The following is a 16143-nucleotide window of genomic DNA, read 5'->3' on the forward strand; positions in this document are numbered from 1 at the left end:
GTTATCACTACAATACAGTCATGGTGTCATTATGTTTCTGTTTTTTTTATTCAATTAAGTAAAACGTCACTGTAAATCCTCCAAACGTTTAATTTTAATTTTAAAGAATAAGACCTGTGTTGTTTTATATTTTAGTTAGTGTCCAAAATGATTCATGAAGTCATCATGCAAACTTTATTAAATACTATTAAAAACTCATTAAAGTACCAAACTGTTGCATTTAGAGGACATATTCCTTCACTTTGATGACAGAAGCCGCTCTTTATTTATTTATTTATTTATTTTTTTTACATAATTTAACATCAAATAATTAACATTTATTAACAGTATGACGTTTTGTGTTGATATAAAAAACCCCAGACTGATGTTTTATATTTAAATTGAGAAGCTGTTGTCAGTTTTATGCTGAATTTGCGCTTTAAAGTCTGGAAAAGTCCCTAAATGAACCTGAGAGGTGTAGTCACCCAGCTGCTAACGTCATCAACAGGCTGGTTAGCGGTGCGTTCAGGCGCACTGGGAAATACGGGAATCACAACACTGTACACGGAAAAGTTATTACCTAATTACACCTTGTGGAGTTTAATTTACTAAACTTTAAGCTACTGCATATTTGGAGCTTCTTAATATTATTGTAGTGTTTTTGTGTTTTACGTTGGTATAAATCTACAACTAAACTTTCCCGAAAATTTAAAACATGTAAAAACCTTTTTATCAATTAAGTAAAAATGACAAAACTTGTGTCACAGCAGCAAAAGGAAGAGTAAAAACAGATGTGTAACTAAATATAACACTCATTGTGATCATTTCAACTATACATATGAAATGGATTCTTGTTTGATACATTATATAATTGTAAATTTTCATATTTTTTAAATTTAAATACTTAAATACTTCCTTATTCTTTTAAAATATGGATGAAAACTTGCATTTTGTGATTGCTTAAACATAAAATATAAATGTATATAACTTAAGTGTCATTTTATAGTTGTAACTTAACCTCTTTTAAAGTGATTTCATTACCAAAGTTAATTACAATTTTATAATTTAAAGGTAAATCGGAGTATATTAGCTCTTTAAAAATCTATCAATTGATGAAGATAATAAATATTTATAGTTGTAAATTGGGCTTCATACTAACTTAATCTCTTTCAAGTGATTTAAATTGATTACAATTAATAAGTAGCCCTTTAAAATCTATCCATTTATGGAAGGTAATAAAACGTAAAATTGCAAAACATTATATATTTTGGAGCAATACTAAAAATAAATAGAAGTTCCATATAATGTAAATACACCATATACATACTATAAATAATGACATTTAGTCATGATTAAAGAGGGAAAACCCCACTTCTTAAATCTAAATCTCTTGTTTTATCCTTTTTATTTTAATTAACTGGGGGGAAATGAGTGCTCAGAACATTTAGAAAAGTTTGATCTTTAATATATATAATTATTATTGAAGCACAAATGACGAAAAAAGCAAAATAATAACAAAAAAGGAGGTATTTAGAACATTTTTAGATAACATTTCTCCTTAATTTTATTTCAAAGTAAGATTAAAAGTTTATATTGTTGTGCCTCAACTGTTAAAAGTGAACTCTGCTTGTAGAACCTGATAATGTAATAACTCCTAATAATGTAATAATAAAAAAAATCCTCATAATGTAATAAAGTGCATTTTCCCAATAATGTAACAATCTCTGTAGCGATGATGTAATAAACTATTACATTAACAGGAAGTTATTACATTATCGGGATATTATTACATTATTGGGTTAACCTTATTTTTGCAGAACCTAATAATATAATATAATTCCCAATATTGTAATAACATTATTACACTTTTTTATTAAGTTATGAGGGTTTTTTTTATTACATTATTGGAAAAATTATTACATTATCAGGTTCTACAGGGGTTACTCTTAAAAAGGGACTAAAATCGCCACTGGATATTATTACATTATCACATTTTATTACATTTTTTATTGAGTTATTAGTTTTTTTTTATACCATTATTAGAAGTTATTCCATTATGAGGATATTATTACATTATTGGGTTGACCTTATTTTTGCAGAACCTAATAATGTAATCATTGTAATAACATTATTTCTTCTTTTTGTATTATTTTATTATTTATGAGAGGTTTTTTTTTATTACATTATTAGGATTTTAATACATTATCAGGTTTCTTCTAACACTGCTGCTGCTTGATTTTCCTACTTTTGACAACAAACCCACAGACGCGTGTTTGAGCGAAACTTATAATTCCGAGCGGACCGTGAACTCAGCAGCACACGGATTAACCTGCAGGAGAGTAAAAACCACGCACACAGCAACTTCACGCAACAATGGGCCTCTCATGTTTGACCCGCACAGGACCGAGGCGCGTTTAATGATCGGGTCGATGCCGAGAAACAACTTTTAATCGGCGGTTAATTTATTTTTTAGTCGATTTTTTTAAAACATTTTTTGCAGTGTTGTTTGAAACGGAGTTCTGCTTTCGGTCGGATGGAAGTGAGTGAGACAGGTCCGCTTTAAGAGACAGACAGGTCGGGTTTTAACCACTACACCGGGAGGACTTTCACTGTCTCTCCGGTTCAATGTCCTCCGTTAACTGCACGGAGGAGCTGGACTTCAGACTGATCTTTGAGGAGGACGGGAGACACGCTGCAGGTACGCGACGTGTTTCGGGTTGTTGTGTTGTGTTGTTTCTCTTTTGACGACGTTTGCAACATTTGTGTGTGTGTGTGTGTGTGTGTGTGTGTGTGTGTGTGTGTGTGTGTGTGTGTGTGTGTGTCTCTTCACAGCAGTCAAATTCACACACACACACACACACACACACACACAGCTCACATCGGAACTTAAACAAAACGGAAGCGTGACCAAATTAAAAGTTTGAAAACAATTAGCTTTTTTTTTTTTAAATGTCATAAATAAATATATATAATATTAAAGTTAGGAGCAAGGCGATATGGACGATATTTGTTTTTACATAAATACCTCGATATCTAATCAGGTATCGTCTGGTGTAACAGGTGGATCCAGTCCTACAAGATACGGCCACTTTACCCACTTTACTACAAAATACGCTCACTTTACATGTCTACTATACTACATAACACACTAAATATACTACGTAACACACCCTTTTTACTATATAACACACTAAATATACTACGTAACACACCCACTTGACTGTGTGACACACCCACCCTACTACATGTCTGATTTACTTGACGACAGACCCACTTAACTGCATGATACGCTCACTTTACTAAATATCACACCCACTTTACTACTACATATCCACCACTTTACTACATAACACACCAAATTACCTAAATATCACACCCACCTTACTACATGATACGCTCATTTTACTACACGACTCACCAGATTTACTACATAACACACCCACTTTACTATTACATATCCACCACTTTACTACATTAAATATACTACATAACACACCCACTTAACTGTGTGACACACCCACCCTATTACATGTCTGATTTACTTGACGACAGACCCACTTCACTGCATGATACGCTCACTTTACTAAATATCACACCCACTTAACTGCAGGATACGCTCACTTTACTAAATATCACACCCACTTTACTACTACATATCCACCACTTTACTACATAACACACCAAATTACCTAAATATCACACCCACTTTACTACATGATACGCTCATTTTACTACACGACCCACCAGATTTACTACATAACACACCCACTTTACTACTACATATCCACCACTTTACTACGTGACACGCTTACTACTACATAACACACCCACTTAACTGTGTGACACACCCACCCTATTACATGTCTGATTTACTTGACGACAGACCCACTTAACTGCATGATACGCTCACTTTACTAAATATAACACCCACTTTACTACTACATATCCACCACTTTACTACATAACACACCAAATTACCTAAATATCACACCCACCTTACTATATGATACGCTCATTTTACTACACGACTCACCAGATTTACTACATAACACACCCACTTTGCTACATGACACGCTTACTTTACAACATAACACACCACACACACTTGCTAACACATTAAATATACTACATAACACACCCACTTAACTGTGTGACACACCCACCCTATTACATGTCTGATTTACTTGATGACAGACCCACTTAACTGCATGATACGCTCACTTTACTAAATATCACACCCACTTTACTACTACATATCCACCACTTTACTACATAACACACCCACCTTACTACATGTCCAATTTACCAGGTGACACACCCACTCACACTCACTTTAGTACACAACATTCTCACTTTACTACATAACACATCCACTGTACTACTACATATACACCACTTTACTACATGATCCATCAAATTTACTACAGACCCACTTTACTGTATGACACACTCACCCTACTACACGTCCGATTTACTATATAACATACCCACTTTACTACATGATATTCTCACTTTCCTACATAACACACCCACTTTACTACTACAAATCCACTACTTTACTACAAAACACATTTACTACAACACACCCACCTTACGACACATCGACTTTGCTAGACAACACACCCACTTTACTACTACATATCCACCAAATGTACTACATAAAACACCCACCTTACGACACTCCCACTTTACTACATGACCCACCAAACTTACTACACAACACACCCACTTTACTGTATGACACACCTACACTACTACATGTCCGCTTTACTAGACGACAGACTCACTTTACTACATGACACGTTCTGTTTACTACAAGACACACGCACACCTTACTACATGTCCACTTTACCAGGTGACACACCCACTTTACTTGACACACTCACTTTAGTACAAGACATTCTCACTTTACTATATGACACACCCACTTTACATGTTCCCTTTACTACAGAACCCACCCACTTTACTACACAACACATCAAATATACTACACAACACACCCACCTTACTACACATCCACTTTACTAGGCGTCACACCCACTTTATTACACCCACTTTACATATTCACTTTACTATATGACATGCTCATTTTACTACATGACATGTTCTGTTTACTACAAGACACACCCACCTTTCTACATGTCCACTTTACCAGGTAACACACCCACTTTACTTGACACACTCACTTTAGTACACGACATTCTCACTTTACTATATGACACACCCACTTTTCATGTTCACTTTACTACAGGACCCACCCACTTTACTACAGGACCCACCCACTTTACTACACATCCACTTTACTAGGCGTCACCACCCACTTTATTACACCCACTTTACTATATGACATGCTCATTTTACTGTATGACGCACCCACTTTACATGTTCATTTTACTTTCTACACAAAGTCTCATTTTACTACATGACACGCTCAGTTTACTACACAACACACCCACTTTACTATATGACTCACCCACTTTACATGTTTACTTTATAATACAGCACAAAATAACTATAGGACATTCTCACTTTCCTACACAACACACCCACTTTACTATATGACATTTTCACCTTTCTATATGGCACACCCACTTTAGTACACTTTCACTTGTTCCCCGTCACACTCCCCCTAACTCTAACCATATCAGTCTTCATGCCTAAACCTAACCAAGTGGGTGTGCTGAGTAGTAAAGTGGGTGTGTTGTGTGTAGATACTGTGATAGGGAAATCGTTAACAACTCGTCAGTTTACTCTACGTTAACCATTTAAAACCAAACAAACACTGATAGTCATTGTAGGTGTGTTGGGTCCAGTCTCGACCCACATGCCTGGACCTAACCAAGTGGGAGTGTTGTGTAGATACTGCGTGTCTACAGGAAGTGCTTCTTGGGATATTTGGGCAAAGTCTTCCTCCTCTGTGTGCAGGAAATTGATTACTAGGGCTGCAGCGATATGGGCAGAATCAGTAATCATCAGTAATGTGGATATAATGACTAAGTGGATAAAAGGCCAGAGGTGGGTAGAGTAGCCGAAAATTGTACTCAAGTAAAAGTAAAAAGTAGTCATCCAAATAATTACTTGAGTAATCCTCCCTTCCTTCATCCCTTCCTTCTCTCCTTCCTTCCTTCCTCTTTTCCTCCATCCCTCCCTCCTTACTCCCTTCCTTCCTTCCCTCCTTCCTTCCTTCTTTCCTTCCTTCCCTCCTCTTTTCCTCCATCCCTCCCTCCTTACTCCCTCCCTTCCTTCCTTCCTTCCTTCCTCCTTCCCTTCCTCATTCCTTCCTTCTTTCCTCCCTTCCTTCCTCATTCCTTCCTTCCTTCCTCTCTTCCTTCCTCCCTTCCTTCCTTCCTTCCTTCCCTCCTTCCTTCCTTCTTTCCTTCCTTCCCTCCTCTTTTCCTCCATCCCTCCCTCCTTACTCCCTCCCTTCCTTCCTTCCTTCCTTCCTCCTTCCCTTCCTCATTCCTTCCTTCTTTCCTCCCTTCCTTCCTTCCTTCCTCTCTTCCTTCCTCCCTTCCTCCCTTCCTCCCTTCCTTCCTTCTTTCCTTCCTTCATTTCTTCCTTGACCTTTTTGATAAGTAATCATCAGTAATGTGAATATAATGACTAAGTGGATAAAAGGTCAGAGGTGGGTAGAGTAGCCAAAAATTGTACTCAGGTAAAAGTAAAAAGTAGTCATCCAAATAATTACTTGAGTAATCCTCCCTTCCTTCATCCCTTCCTTCTCTCCTTCCTTCCTTCCTCTTTTCCTCCATCCCTCCCTCCTTACTCCCTTCCTTCCTTCCCTCCTTCCGTCCTTCTTTCCTTCCTTCCCTCCTCTTTTCCTCCATCCCTCCCTCCTTACTCCCTCCCTTCCTTCCTTCCTTCCTTCCTTCCTCCTTCCCTTCCTCATTCCTTCCTTCTTTCCTCCCTTCCTTCCTCCCTTCCTTCCTTCTTTCCTTCCTTCTCTCCTCTTTTCCTCTATCCCTCCCTCCTTACTCCCTTCCTTCCTTCCCTCCTTCCTTCCTTCTTTCCTTCCTTCCCTCCTCTTTTCCTCCATCCCTCCCTCCTTACTCCCTCCCTTCCTTCCTTCCTTCCTTCCTCCTTCCCTTCCTCATTCCTTCCTTCTTTCCTCCCTTCCTTCCTCATTCCTTCCTTCCTTCCTCTCTTCCTTCCTCCCTTCCTCCCTTCCTTCCTTCCTTCCCTCCTTCCTTCCTTCTTTCCTTCCTTCCCTCCTCTTTTCCTCCATCCCTCCCTCCTTACTCCCTCCCTTCCTTCCTTCCTTCCTTCCTTCCTTCCTCCTTCCCTTCCTCATTCCTTCCTTCTTTCCTCCCTTCCTTCCTCATTCCTTCCTTCCTTCCTCTCTTCCTTCCTCCCTTCCTTCCTTCTTTCCTTCCTTCATTTCTTCCTTGACCTTTTTGATAAGTAATCATCAGTAATGTGGATATAATGACTAAGTGGATAAAAGGCCAGAGGTGGGTAGAGTAGCCGAAAATTGTACTCAAGTAAAAGTAAAAAGTAGTCATCCAAATAATTACTTGAGTAATCCTCCCTTCCTTCATCCCTTCCTTCTCTCCTTCCTTCCTCTTTTCCTCCATCCCTCCCTCCTTACTCCCTTCCTTCCTTCCCTCCTTCCTTCCTTCCCTCCTCTTTTCCTCCATCCCTCCCTCCTTACTCCCTCCCTTCCTTCCTTCCTTCCTTCCTCCTTCCCTTCCTTCTTTCCTCCCTTCCTTCCTCATTCCTTCCTTCCTTCCTCTCTTCCTTCCTCCCTTCCTTCCTTCCTTCCTTCCTTCCTTCCTTCCTTCCTTCTTTCCTTCCTTCCTTCCTCATTCCTTCCTTCCTTCCTCTCTTCCTTCCTCCCTTCCTCCCTTCCTTCCTTCCTTCCTTCCTTCTTTCCTTCCTTCATTTCTTCCTTGACCTTTTTGATAAGTAATCATCAGTAATGTGGATATAATGACTAAGTGGATAAAAGGCCAGAGGTGGGTAGAGTAGCCCAAAATTGTACTCAAGTAAAAGTAAAAAGTAGTCATCCAAATAATTACTTGAGTAAAAGTAAAAAAGTGCTCGCTAACTGTTGAGTAACGTTTGATTTATTTATTTAACACAAGCATTCAATCAGACAGACACAAATACAAAATAATCATCTTCAGGTAAATTAGAGTTCATCCAATCAGTAAAATAAATTAAAATGAATTAATTAATTAATTTGTGTTGTCCTCCCGGGTCCTTCCTCTGTCCTTCCTTCCTTCCTTCCTTCCTTCCTTCCTTCCTTCCTTCCTTCCTTCCTCAGATCTAAGTTCAGCTGTTAGGGTAAATGTTCCCTCCTTCTGTCCTTTCTTCCTTCCTTCATCTGTTCTTCCTTTCTTCCTTCCTTCATCTGTTCTTCCTTCCTTCCTTCCTTCCTTCCTTCCTTCATCTGTTCTTCCTTCCTTCCTTCCTTCCTTCCTTCTTCCTCCCTCCTTCCTTTCCTTCCTTCTTCCTCCCTTCCTTCCCTTCTTCCCTCTTTTCCTTCCTTCTTCCCTCCTTTCCTTCCTACCTTCCTTCCTCCCTCCCTCCCTCCTTTCCTTCCTTCTTCCTCCCTTCCCTCCCTCCCTTCCTCCTTTCCATCCTTCTTCCTCCCTCCTTCCTTTCCTTCCTTCTTCCTCCCTTCCTTCCTTCTTCCTCCCTTCCTTCCCTTCCTCCCTCCTTTCCTTCCTTCTTCCCTCCTTTCCTTCATACCTTCCTCCCTCCCTCCCTTCCTCCTTTCCTTCCTTCTTCCTCCCTTCCTTCCCTTCCTCCCTCCTTTCCTTCCTTCCTCCTTTCCTTTCCTTCCTTCCTTCCTCCTTTCCTTCCTTCCTTCAGGTGCAAATGACATAACTAGTAAGGCCTGTTTAAGGGTTAAAACTACTCCTAGAACTTACTTTTTACTCCTCACCTCTGTAAAAGGAAGATAATAGAACAATCTGTTGAGCTCAGAAAATCACATTTTTACTGTAATTCTGCTTTTAACCCTCCTGTCGTCCTACTGGGTCAAATTGACCCCATCTCTTTTGACTGTTCCTTCTTTCCTCCCTTCCTTCCTTCCTTCCTTCCTCTTTTCCTCCATCCCTCCCTCCTTACTCCCTTCCTTCCTTCCTTCCCTCCTCCTTTCCTTCATCCCTTCCTTCTCTCCTTCCTTCCTTCCTCTTTTCCTCCATCCCTCCCTCCTTACTCCCTTCCTTCCTTCCCTCCTTCCTTCCTTCTTTCCTTCCTTCCCTCCTCTTTTCCTCCATCCCTCCCTCCTTACTCCCTTCCTTCCTTCTCTCCTTCCTTCCTTCTTTCCTTCCTTCCCTCCTCTTTTCCTCCATCCCTCCCTCCTTACTCCCTCCCTTCCTTCCTTCCTTCCTTCCTCCTTCCTTTCCTTCATCCCTTCCTTCTCTCCTTCCTTCCTTCCTCTTTTCCTCCATCCCTCCCTCCTTACTCCCTTCCTTTCTTCCCTCCTTCCTTCCTTCTTTCCTTCCTTCCCTCCTCTTTTCCTCCATCCCTCCCTCCTTACTCCCTCCCTTCCTTTCTTCCTTCCTTCCTCCTTCCCTTCCTCATTCCTTCCTTCTTTCCTCCCTTCCTTCTTTCCTCCCTTCCTTCCTTCCTTCCTTCCTCCTTCCTTTCCTTCATCCCTTCCTTCTCTCCTTCCTTCCTTCCTCTTTTCCTCCATCCCTCCCTCCTTACTCCCTTCCTTCCTTCCTTCCCTCCTCCTTTCCTTCCTTCCTTCCTTCCTTCCTTCCTCTTTTCCTCCATCCCTCCCTCCTTACTCCCTTCCTTCCTTCCTTCCTTCATCCTTCCCTTCCTCATTCTTTCCTTCTTTCCTCCCTTCCTTCCTCATTCCTTCCTTCTTTCCTCCCTTCCTTCCTCCCTTCCTCTCTTCCTTCCTCCCTTCCTCCCTTCCTTCCTTCCTTCCTTCTTTCCTTCCTTCATTTCTTCCTTGACCTGAGGACAACAGGAGGGTTAAAAGCAGGAAAAGAACAACATTTATTCCATATATCACGATATTCAAAATCTAAGACGATATCTGTAAAATATCATTTATTGCTCAGCCCCCCTTTTTTGGTTGCATCTTGATTAACCCTTAAACAGGCCTTACTAGTTATGTCATTTGCACCTGAAGGAAGGAAGGAAAGGAGGAAGGAAGGAAAGGAGGGAGGAAGGGAAGGAAGGGAGGAAGAAGGAAGGAAAGGAGGGAGGGAGGGAGGAAGGAAGGGAGGAAGGAAAGGAGGGAAGAAGGAAGGAAAGGAAGGAGGGAAGAAGAAGGAAGGAAAGGAAGGAGGGAGGAAGAAGGATGGAAAGGAGGAAGGGAGGGAGGGAGGAAGGAAGGAAGGAAGGAAGGAAGGAAGGAAGGAAGGAAGAAAGGAAGAACAGATGAAGGAAGGAAGAAAGGACAGAAGGAGGGAACATTTACCCTAACAGCTGAACTTAGATCTGAGGAAGGAAGGAAGGAAGGAAGGAAGGAAGGAAGGAAGGACAGAGGAAGGACCCGGGAGGACAACACAAAGGTTAAAGAGTCTGTGTCTCCTGGTGCACGTTGTCTGTTTAAGGGTTAACAACTTTAAAGATGTGTGAACAGACAATAGTTTTACACTCAAAACAAACATCAATAGTTTTTGTAGTTGCTAGGCAACATTACATCCTTCCTCTTTCTCTCTTCCTTTGTATTCAGATGCTGCAAATCATAAGCAGATATCAGTTAATATTGATATAACCTCAATATGGATATAAAGTTATAACAGAGGGTTAAAGGTAAATAATAGAAAAGCTTTGAAAAGTCCAGATAATTACATCATTTTAATGTAACCGTAACAGACAAGACTAAACTTATTTATTTACCAGGGTTTCCCACAGCACAGTTTACACACTTTACAGCTAAGGCGGTCACCTAAGCAACACACGCCTGCCGCCTTAACTAACGTCTTCAAAAATATATATAACTAAATAACTAAATGAAATAAATAAATCCAACCAACGTCTGCAGCGGGCCGGAACAGCTGTGTCCGACTGTCTGACTTCGACCCTGAACACACCTGTAGCTCTCTGTACCTCCCGCTAGCATAACACGGACACGCTAACGGCTAACAGTGACATTAAGTTAAAGGAAACAAACACATACTGCTGGTTAAAACATAAATCTACATCATCTGAGGCAGAACCTGCTCAGAAAGAAACAGCGGAGCCCGAAAAAGCGCCATGTGATGTCAACATTAACAACGTTAATCCTCAGACAGGTAACTGTGACGTTACTATAGTAACAAGTTTCAGGCTAAGTGTGACGGCTAACTGTGACGTTACTATAGCAACAAGTTTCAGGCTAAGTGTGACGGCTAACTGTGACGTTACTATAGTAACAAGTTTCAGGCTAACCGGCTCAGAGTAAATGAACGGCTCCAACTAAACAGGTGATATTAGCGGTGCAATGTGTAAAATGCTGCGGTGCTGCGCGTTTTATCAGCTGATGTTACAAAACGTCAATTTTAAGTCACTCAGATGTTTCTCATTCAGCAGACCTGAAGAGAGAGAGAGAGGCATTCAACAAAAACCTGATGCTACTGAAGCTGAATATAACTACTTAACTGTATACTATAGCCTATAACTTGTAATTACTATAAAATAACTAGAGAATAAGTTAACTAGCCTATATAAAAATAGACTCAATGGGTTAACCTGTGCAGTCTAATTGCGGGAAACCCCGTTTACCATATTACAATATTACAGTATCAACAATCTAACATATGTGTATTCTGCTGTATTATAAGTTGTTCTTAGTTAACCTTCTTTCTCACTTTCTTTTTTTACTTTCATAAAAGCCCCTCTAGAGACAGGTGTTGCAAATGAGCATCCGCTGTAGACACTGTGATACTTTTTACTGTTGTTTTAGCCTGTCTATGTATATTATATCTGTCCCTATTAAATAAACCATAATGATAATAATAATAATAATGATAAATACAGTCTCACATCACAGCACTGATATAATATCTGTTATGTGACTTCTTCAGGCTCTAGTTCCAATTAAAATATATAATAAAATACTTAACCCTTAAACAGGCCTTACTAGTTATGTCATTTGCACCTGAAGGAAGGAAGGAAAGGAGGAAGGAAGGAAGGAAGGAAAGGAGGAAGGAAGAGAAGGAAGGAAAGGAGGGAGGGAGGGAGGAAGGAAGGTAGGAAGGAAAGGAGGGAAGAAGGGAAGGAAGGGAGGAAGAAGGAAGGAAAGGAAGGAGGGAAGAAGGGAAGGAAGGGAGGAAGAAGGATGGAAAGGAAGGAGGGAGGAAGAAGGATGGAAAGGAGGGAGGGAGGAAGGAAGGAAGGAAGAACAGATGAAGGAAGGAAGGAAGGAAGGAAGAACAGATGAAGGAAGGAAGGAAGGAAGAACAGATGAAGGAAGGAAGAAAGGAAAGAAGGAGGGAACATTTACCCTAACAGCTGAACTTAGATCTGAGGAAGGAAGGAAGGAAGGAAGGAAGGAAGGAAGGAAGGAAGGAAGGAAGGAAGGACAGAGGAAGGACCCGGTAGGACAACACAAAGGTTAAAGTGTCTGTATCTCCTGGTGCACGTTGTCTGTTTAAGGGTTAAAAAATGATTTATTTACCCTTTTTTTTTATCATTTTTTAAATAAATAAATAATAAAATATTTTTCAGTTTATTAAGTAGTTTAGTTGTGATAGATAAGAACTTGTTTTGCAGCTTCTCAGCGATGAAAATGTGAAGCTTTATTTTGAAATTCATGAATAATTTTGGATATTGGGACAGTTGAGTGGACAAAAAAAAAAAAAAAAAGACATATCTGGACACAAATACACCATCACTTTAAATTAAAACATCAGCACTTTATTTTGAAAGTTCCAATCTAGTTTTTATGTTTTAAATGTTAAAATTAAAATAGCTGCAGCAGGAAGAATGACGATGATACTGAGAATATTCACGTCAAGATTCAAGAGATTTTAAAACATGGAGAAACAAGAAAGTCCCTCTCTAGAGTTATTTAGAGGCAGTGTTTAGTTTGTCCTTTCTGGGCCACCGTAGAAACATGGCAGTGCAAGGACCCGCCCTCTATGTATGATTTTAAGGTAATTAAAACATATATTCTTATTTTCAGGTGATTATAAACAAATTAAAATATACTTATATGTTATTTCTGCCTATAAAATCCTCAAAATTTGACAAACTGGTCCTTTTAAAGACAGTAAAATGTGGTTTGATTGAGCTCCAATAAAATACTATAATGAAATATTAAGTATAATATATCCTGTAAAATTATACTACTTTTATTTTGAAAAGTTTTAACAGGAAGTGATTAGGTTTTATTGTGTTGGACGCCTCCAGCAGAGTGTTTTATTTGTGTATCAGGAAGAGAAGTGATTAAAATCATCCTAACAGAGAGCTGCAGGCCCTCGATACTGAGCTGATCGGCGTTATTGATCGGCAGGCTGTTGAGGTTATTTAGGATCAGCTGATGTCGGTCATGAACTGCTCCTGATGCTCAATGAAACATTATATAATCCTCACAGAGAGATTTTAGTATATGTAGTACTCACTTTTACAGCTGCAACCATTAATCGATTTATTGATTAGGTGATTAGATTATTTACCAGCTATTCTGAGTCATTATATTAGCAGGAAAAGTTTCTTAAATGTGAATATTTTCTGGTTTTTATTGTCTTTAGTCTCAGAAAGTGAGAAGATATTGCAGTAAATACCCACTAGGACCCCACTGATACTGGATTTTAGGGGCTGATACCGAAAAAATACTAATATCGATGTTGGATATGCGTAATATATTATATTATATATACCCTCCTGTCGTCCTACCGGGTCAAATTGACCCCATCTCTGTTGACTGTTCCTTCTTTCCTCCCTTCCTTCCTTCCTTCCTTCCTTCCTTCCTTCCTTCCTTCCTCTTTTCCTCCATCCCTCCCTCCTTACTCCCTTCCTTCCTTCCTTCCTTCCCTCCTCCTTTCCGTCATCCCTTCCTTCTCTCCTTCCTTCCTTCCTCTTTTCCTCCATCCCTCCCTCCTTACTCCCTTCCTTCCCTCCTCCTTTCCGTCATCCCTTCCTTCTCTCCTTCCTTCCTTCCTCTTTTCCTCCATCCCTCCCTCCTTACTCCCTTCCTTCCCTCCTCCTTTCCTTCATCCCTCCCTTCTCTCCTTCCTTCCTTCCTCTTTTCCTCCATCCCTCCCTCCTTACTCCCTTCCTTCCCTCCTCCTTTCCGTCATCCCTTCCTTCTCTCCTTCCTTCCTTCCTCTTTTCCTCCATCCCTCCCTCCTTACTCCCTTCCTTCCCTCCTCCTTTCCTTCATCCCTTCCTTCTCTCCTTCCTTCCTTCCTCTTTTCCTCCATCCCTCCCTCCTTACTCCCTTCCTTCCTTCCCTCCTTCCTTCCTTCTTTCCTTCCTTCCCTCCTCTTTTCCTCCATCCCTCCCTCCTTACTCCCTCCCTTCCTTCCTTCCTTCCTTCCTTCTTTTATTTATTTATTACATAAATTGTATATTTATTTACATAAATATACAATTTTTTTTGCAATGATCTTGTAAATGAGGTGATTAAACACTTGTGACGAAGATATATGAAGTGTTTCCTCTTTCTGGGTCGGAGTAAATAACAATATGTGATTTAAAAAAAAGAGAAATAAAACTTTACAACATATTTATTTACATTTCTTTATATATAATATATTGATTTTATACCAGATTTGCAGCTTAAAGTGCTTTATAACAAAATAAATAGCTTTACATTAAAAAAGGACTTAAAAGGAAAATAAAACTATGTTAAAAAAAAGAAAGAAAAAGAAGTATTCATGTAATATAAGATGAAATATATAATATCAGTAATTTTAATATAATAAAAAATAGTTTATAATAAGTGTTGGAGCTTTTAAGGGTTAATAATGAATATATAATAAAAGTGGATGTATTGTGTTAAGTTGCTGTTTTCTGATTATAATATTAGTGTAATGTTAATGTGAGAGCTGGTTAATGCTTTTATTTTGAAGGTACAGAGGTGCATACTGATTAATGCTTTTATTTTGAAGGTACAGAGGTGCATACTGATTAATGCTTTTATTTTGAAGGTACAGAGGTGCATACTGATTAATGCTTTTATTTTGAAGGTACAGAGGTGCATACAGATTAATGCTTTTATTTTGAAGGTACAGAGGTGCATACTGATTAATGCTTTTATTTTGAAGGTACAGAGGTGCATACTGATTAATGCTTTTATTTTGAAGGTACAGAGGTGCGTACCTGTAGAAATAATCTCCGATCAGAGCAGCAGGATCAGGAAGCGTTGATGTCAGAGAGACTTTATCGTTCTTTGTTTTGCGTGAAGAAAAATAAACGACGATAGCGTCACGCATGTCTGATAATGGTTTAATCTTCATTCCTGAGCTGCTTCACTGGCCGTTTGACTTTAGTTATTTATTTTTCCTTCATAGTTTTAAAATTTCTAAATGTTATTTTCAAGTTAAAGACACACAACAGTAAAAATAGCAAAAATAGAATAAATACAATTTATAAAATCAAGTTAAAGAAAACATTTATAAAAATACATCACCTCAACCCTCCTGTTGTCCTCAAGTCAAGGGAGGAAGGGAGGAAGGAAGGAAAGGAAAGGAGGGATGGAGGAAGGAAAGAAAGAAGGAAGGAAGGAAGGAAGGAAGGGAGGACGAAGGAAGGAAGAAAGGACAGGAGGAAGAAAGGGAGGGGGGGAGGGAGGAAGGAAGGAAGGGAGGGAGGGAGAAGGAAGGAAGGAAGGAAGGAAAGGAGGAAGGGAGGAAGAAGGAAGAAAAGGAGGAAGGAAGAAGGAAGGAAAGGAGGGAGGGAAGATGGAAGGGAGGAGGGAGGGAGGGAGGAAATAAGGAAGGGAGGAAGGAAAGAAGGAAGGGAGGAAGAAGGAAGGAAAGGAGAGAGGGAGGAAGGGAGGAAGAAGTAAGGAAGGAAGGAAGGGAGGAAGAAGAGGAAGAAGGAAGAAAAGGAGGAAGGACAGAAGAAAGGAAGGAAGGAAGGAAAGACAGACAGAAGGAAGGAAGGAAGGAAAGAAGGAACAGTCAAAACAGACGGGGTCAGTTTGACCCGGGAGGACGACAGGAAGTTTAAATAGATTAAAATGCTTTTAAACTGAAAGGGCTCAGCTGGGGAAATGAAAATGACGAGTCATCATTTTCTGAGGTGTAGTAGTATTAAGAGAAG

General features: G+C 39.7%; 1 long non-coding RNA gene across 1 annotated transcript; it reads right to left on the bottom strand.

Moving 5' to 3' along the window:
• Positions 1 to 3332: 3332 nt before the first annotated feature.
• LOC128358626 (uncharacterized) lies at positions 3333 to 3765 on the bottom strand. Its single transcript, XR_008321406.1, has 3 exons — positions 3669 to 3765; positions 3538 to 3562; positions 3333 to 3359 (listed from the first exon to the last, which is right to left on the bottom strand). It is a non-coding gene; the product is annotated as an uncharacterized LOC128358626 (long non-coding RNA).
• Between the last annotated feature and the right edge of the window lie 12378 nt (positions 3766 to 16143).

The sequence above is a fragment of the Scomber japonicus genome, chromosome 5 (assembly GCF_027409825.1).
Source record: "Scomber japonicus isolate fScoJap1 chromosome 5, fScoJap1.pri, whole genome shotgun sequence".
NCBI lineage: Eukaryota > Metazoa > Chordata > Actinopteri > Scombriformes > Scombridae > Scomber > Scomber japonicus.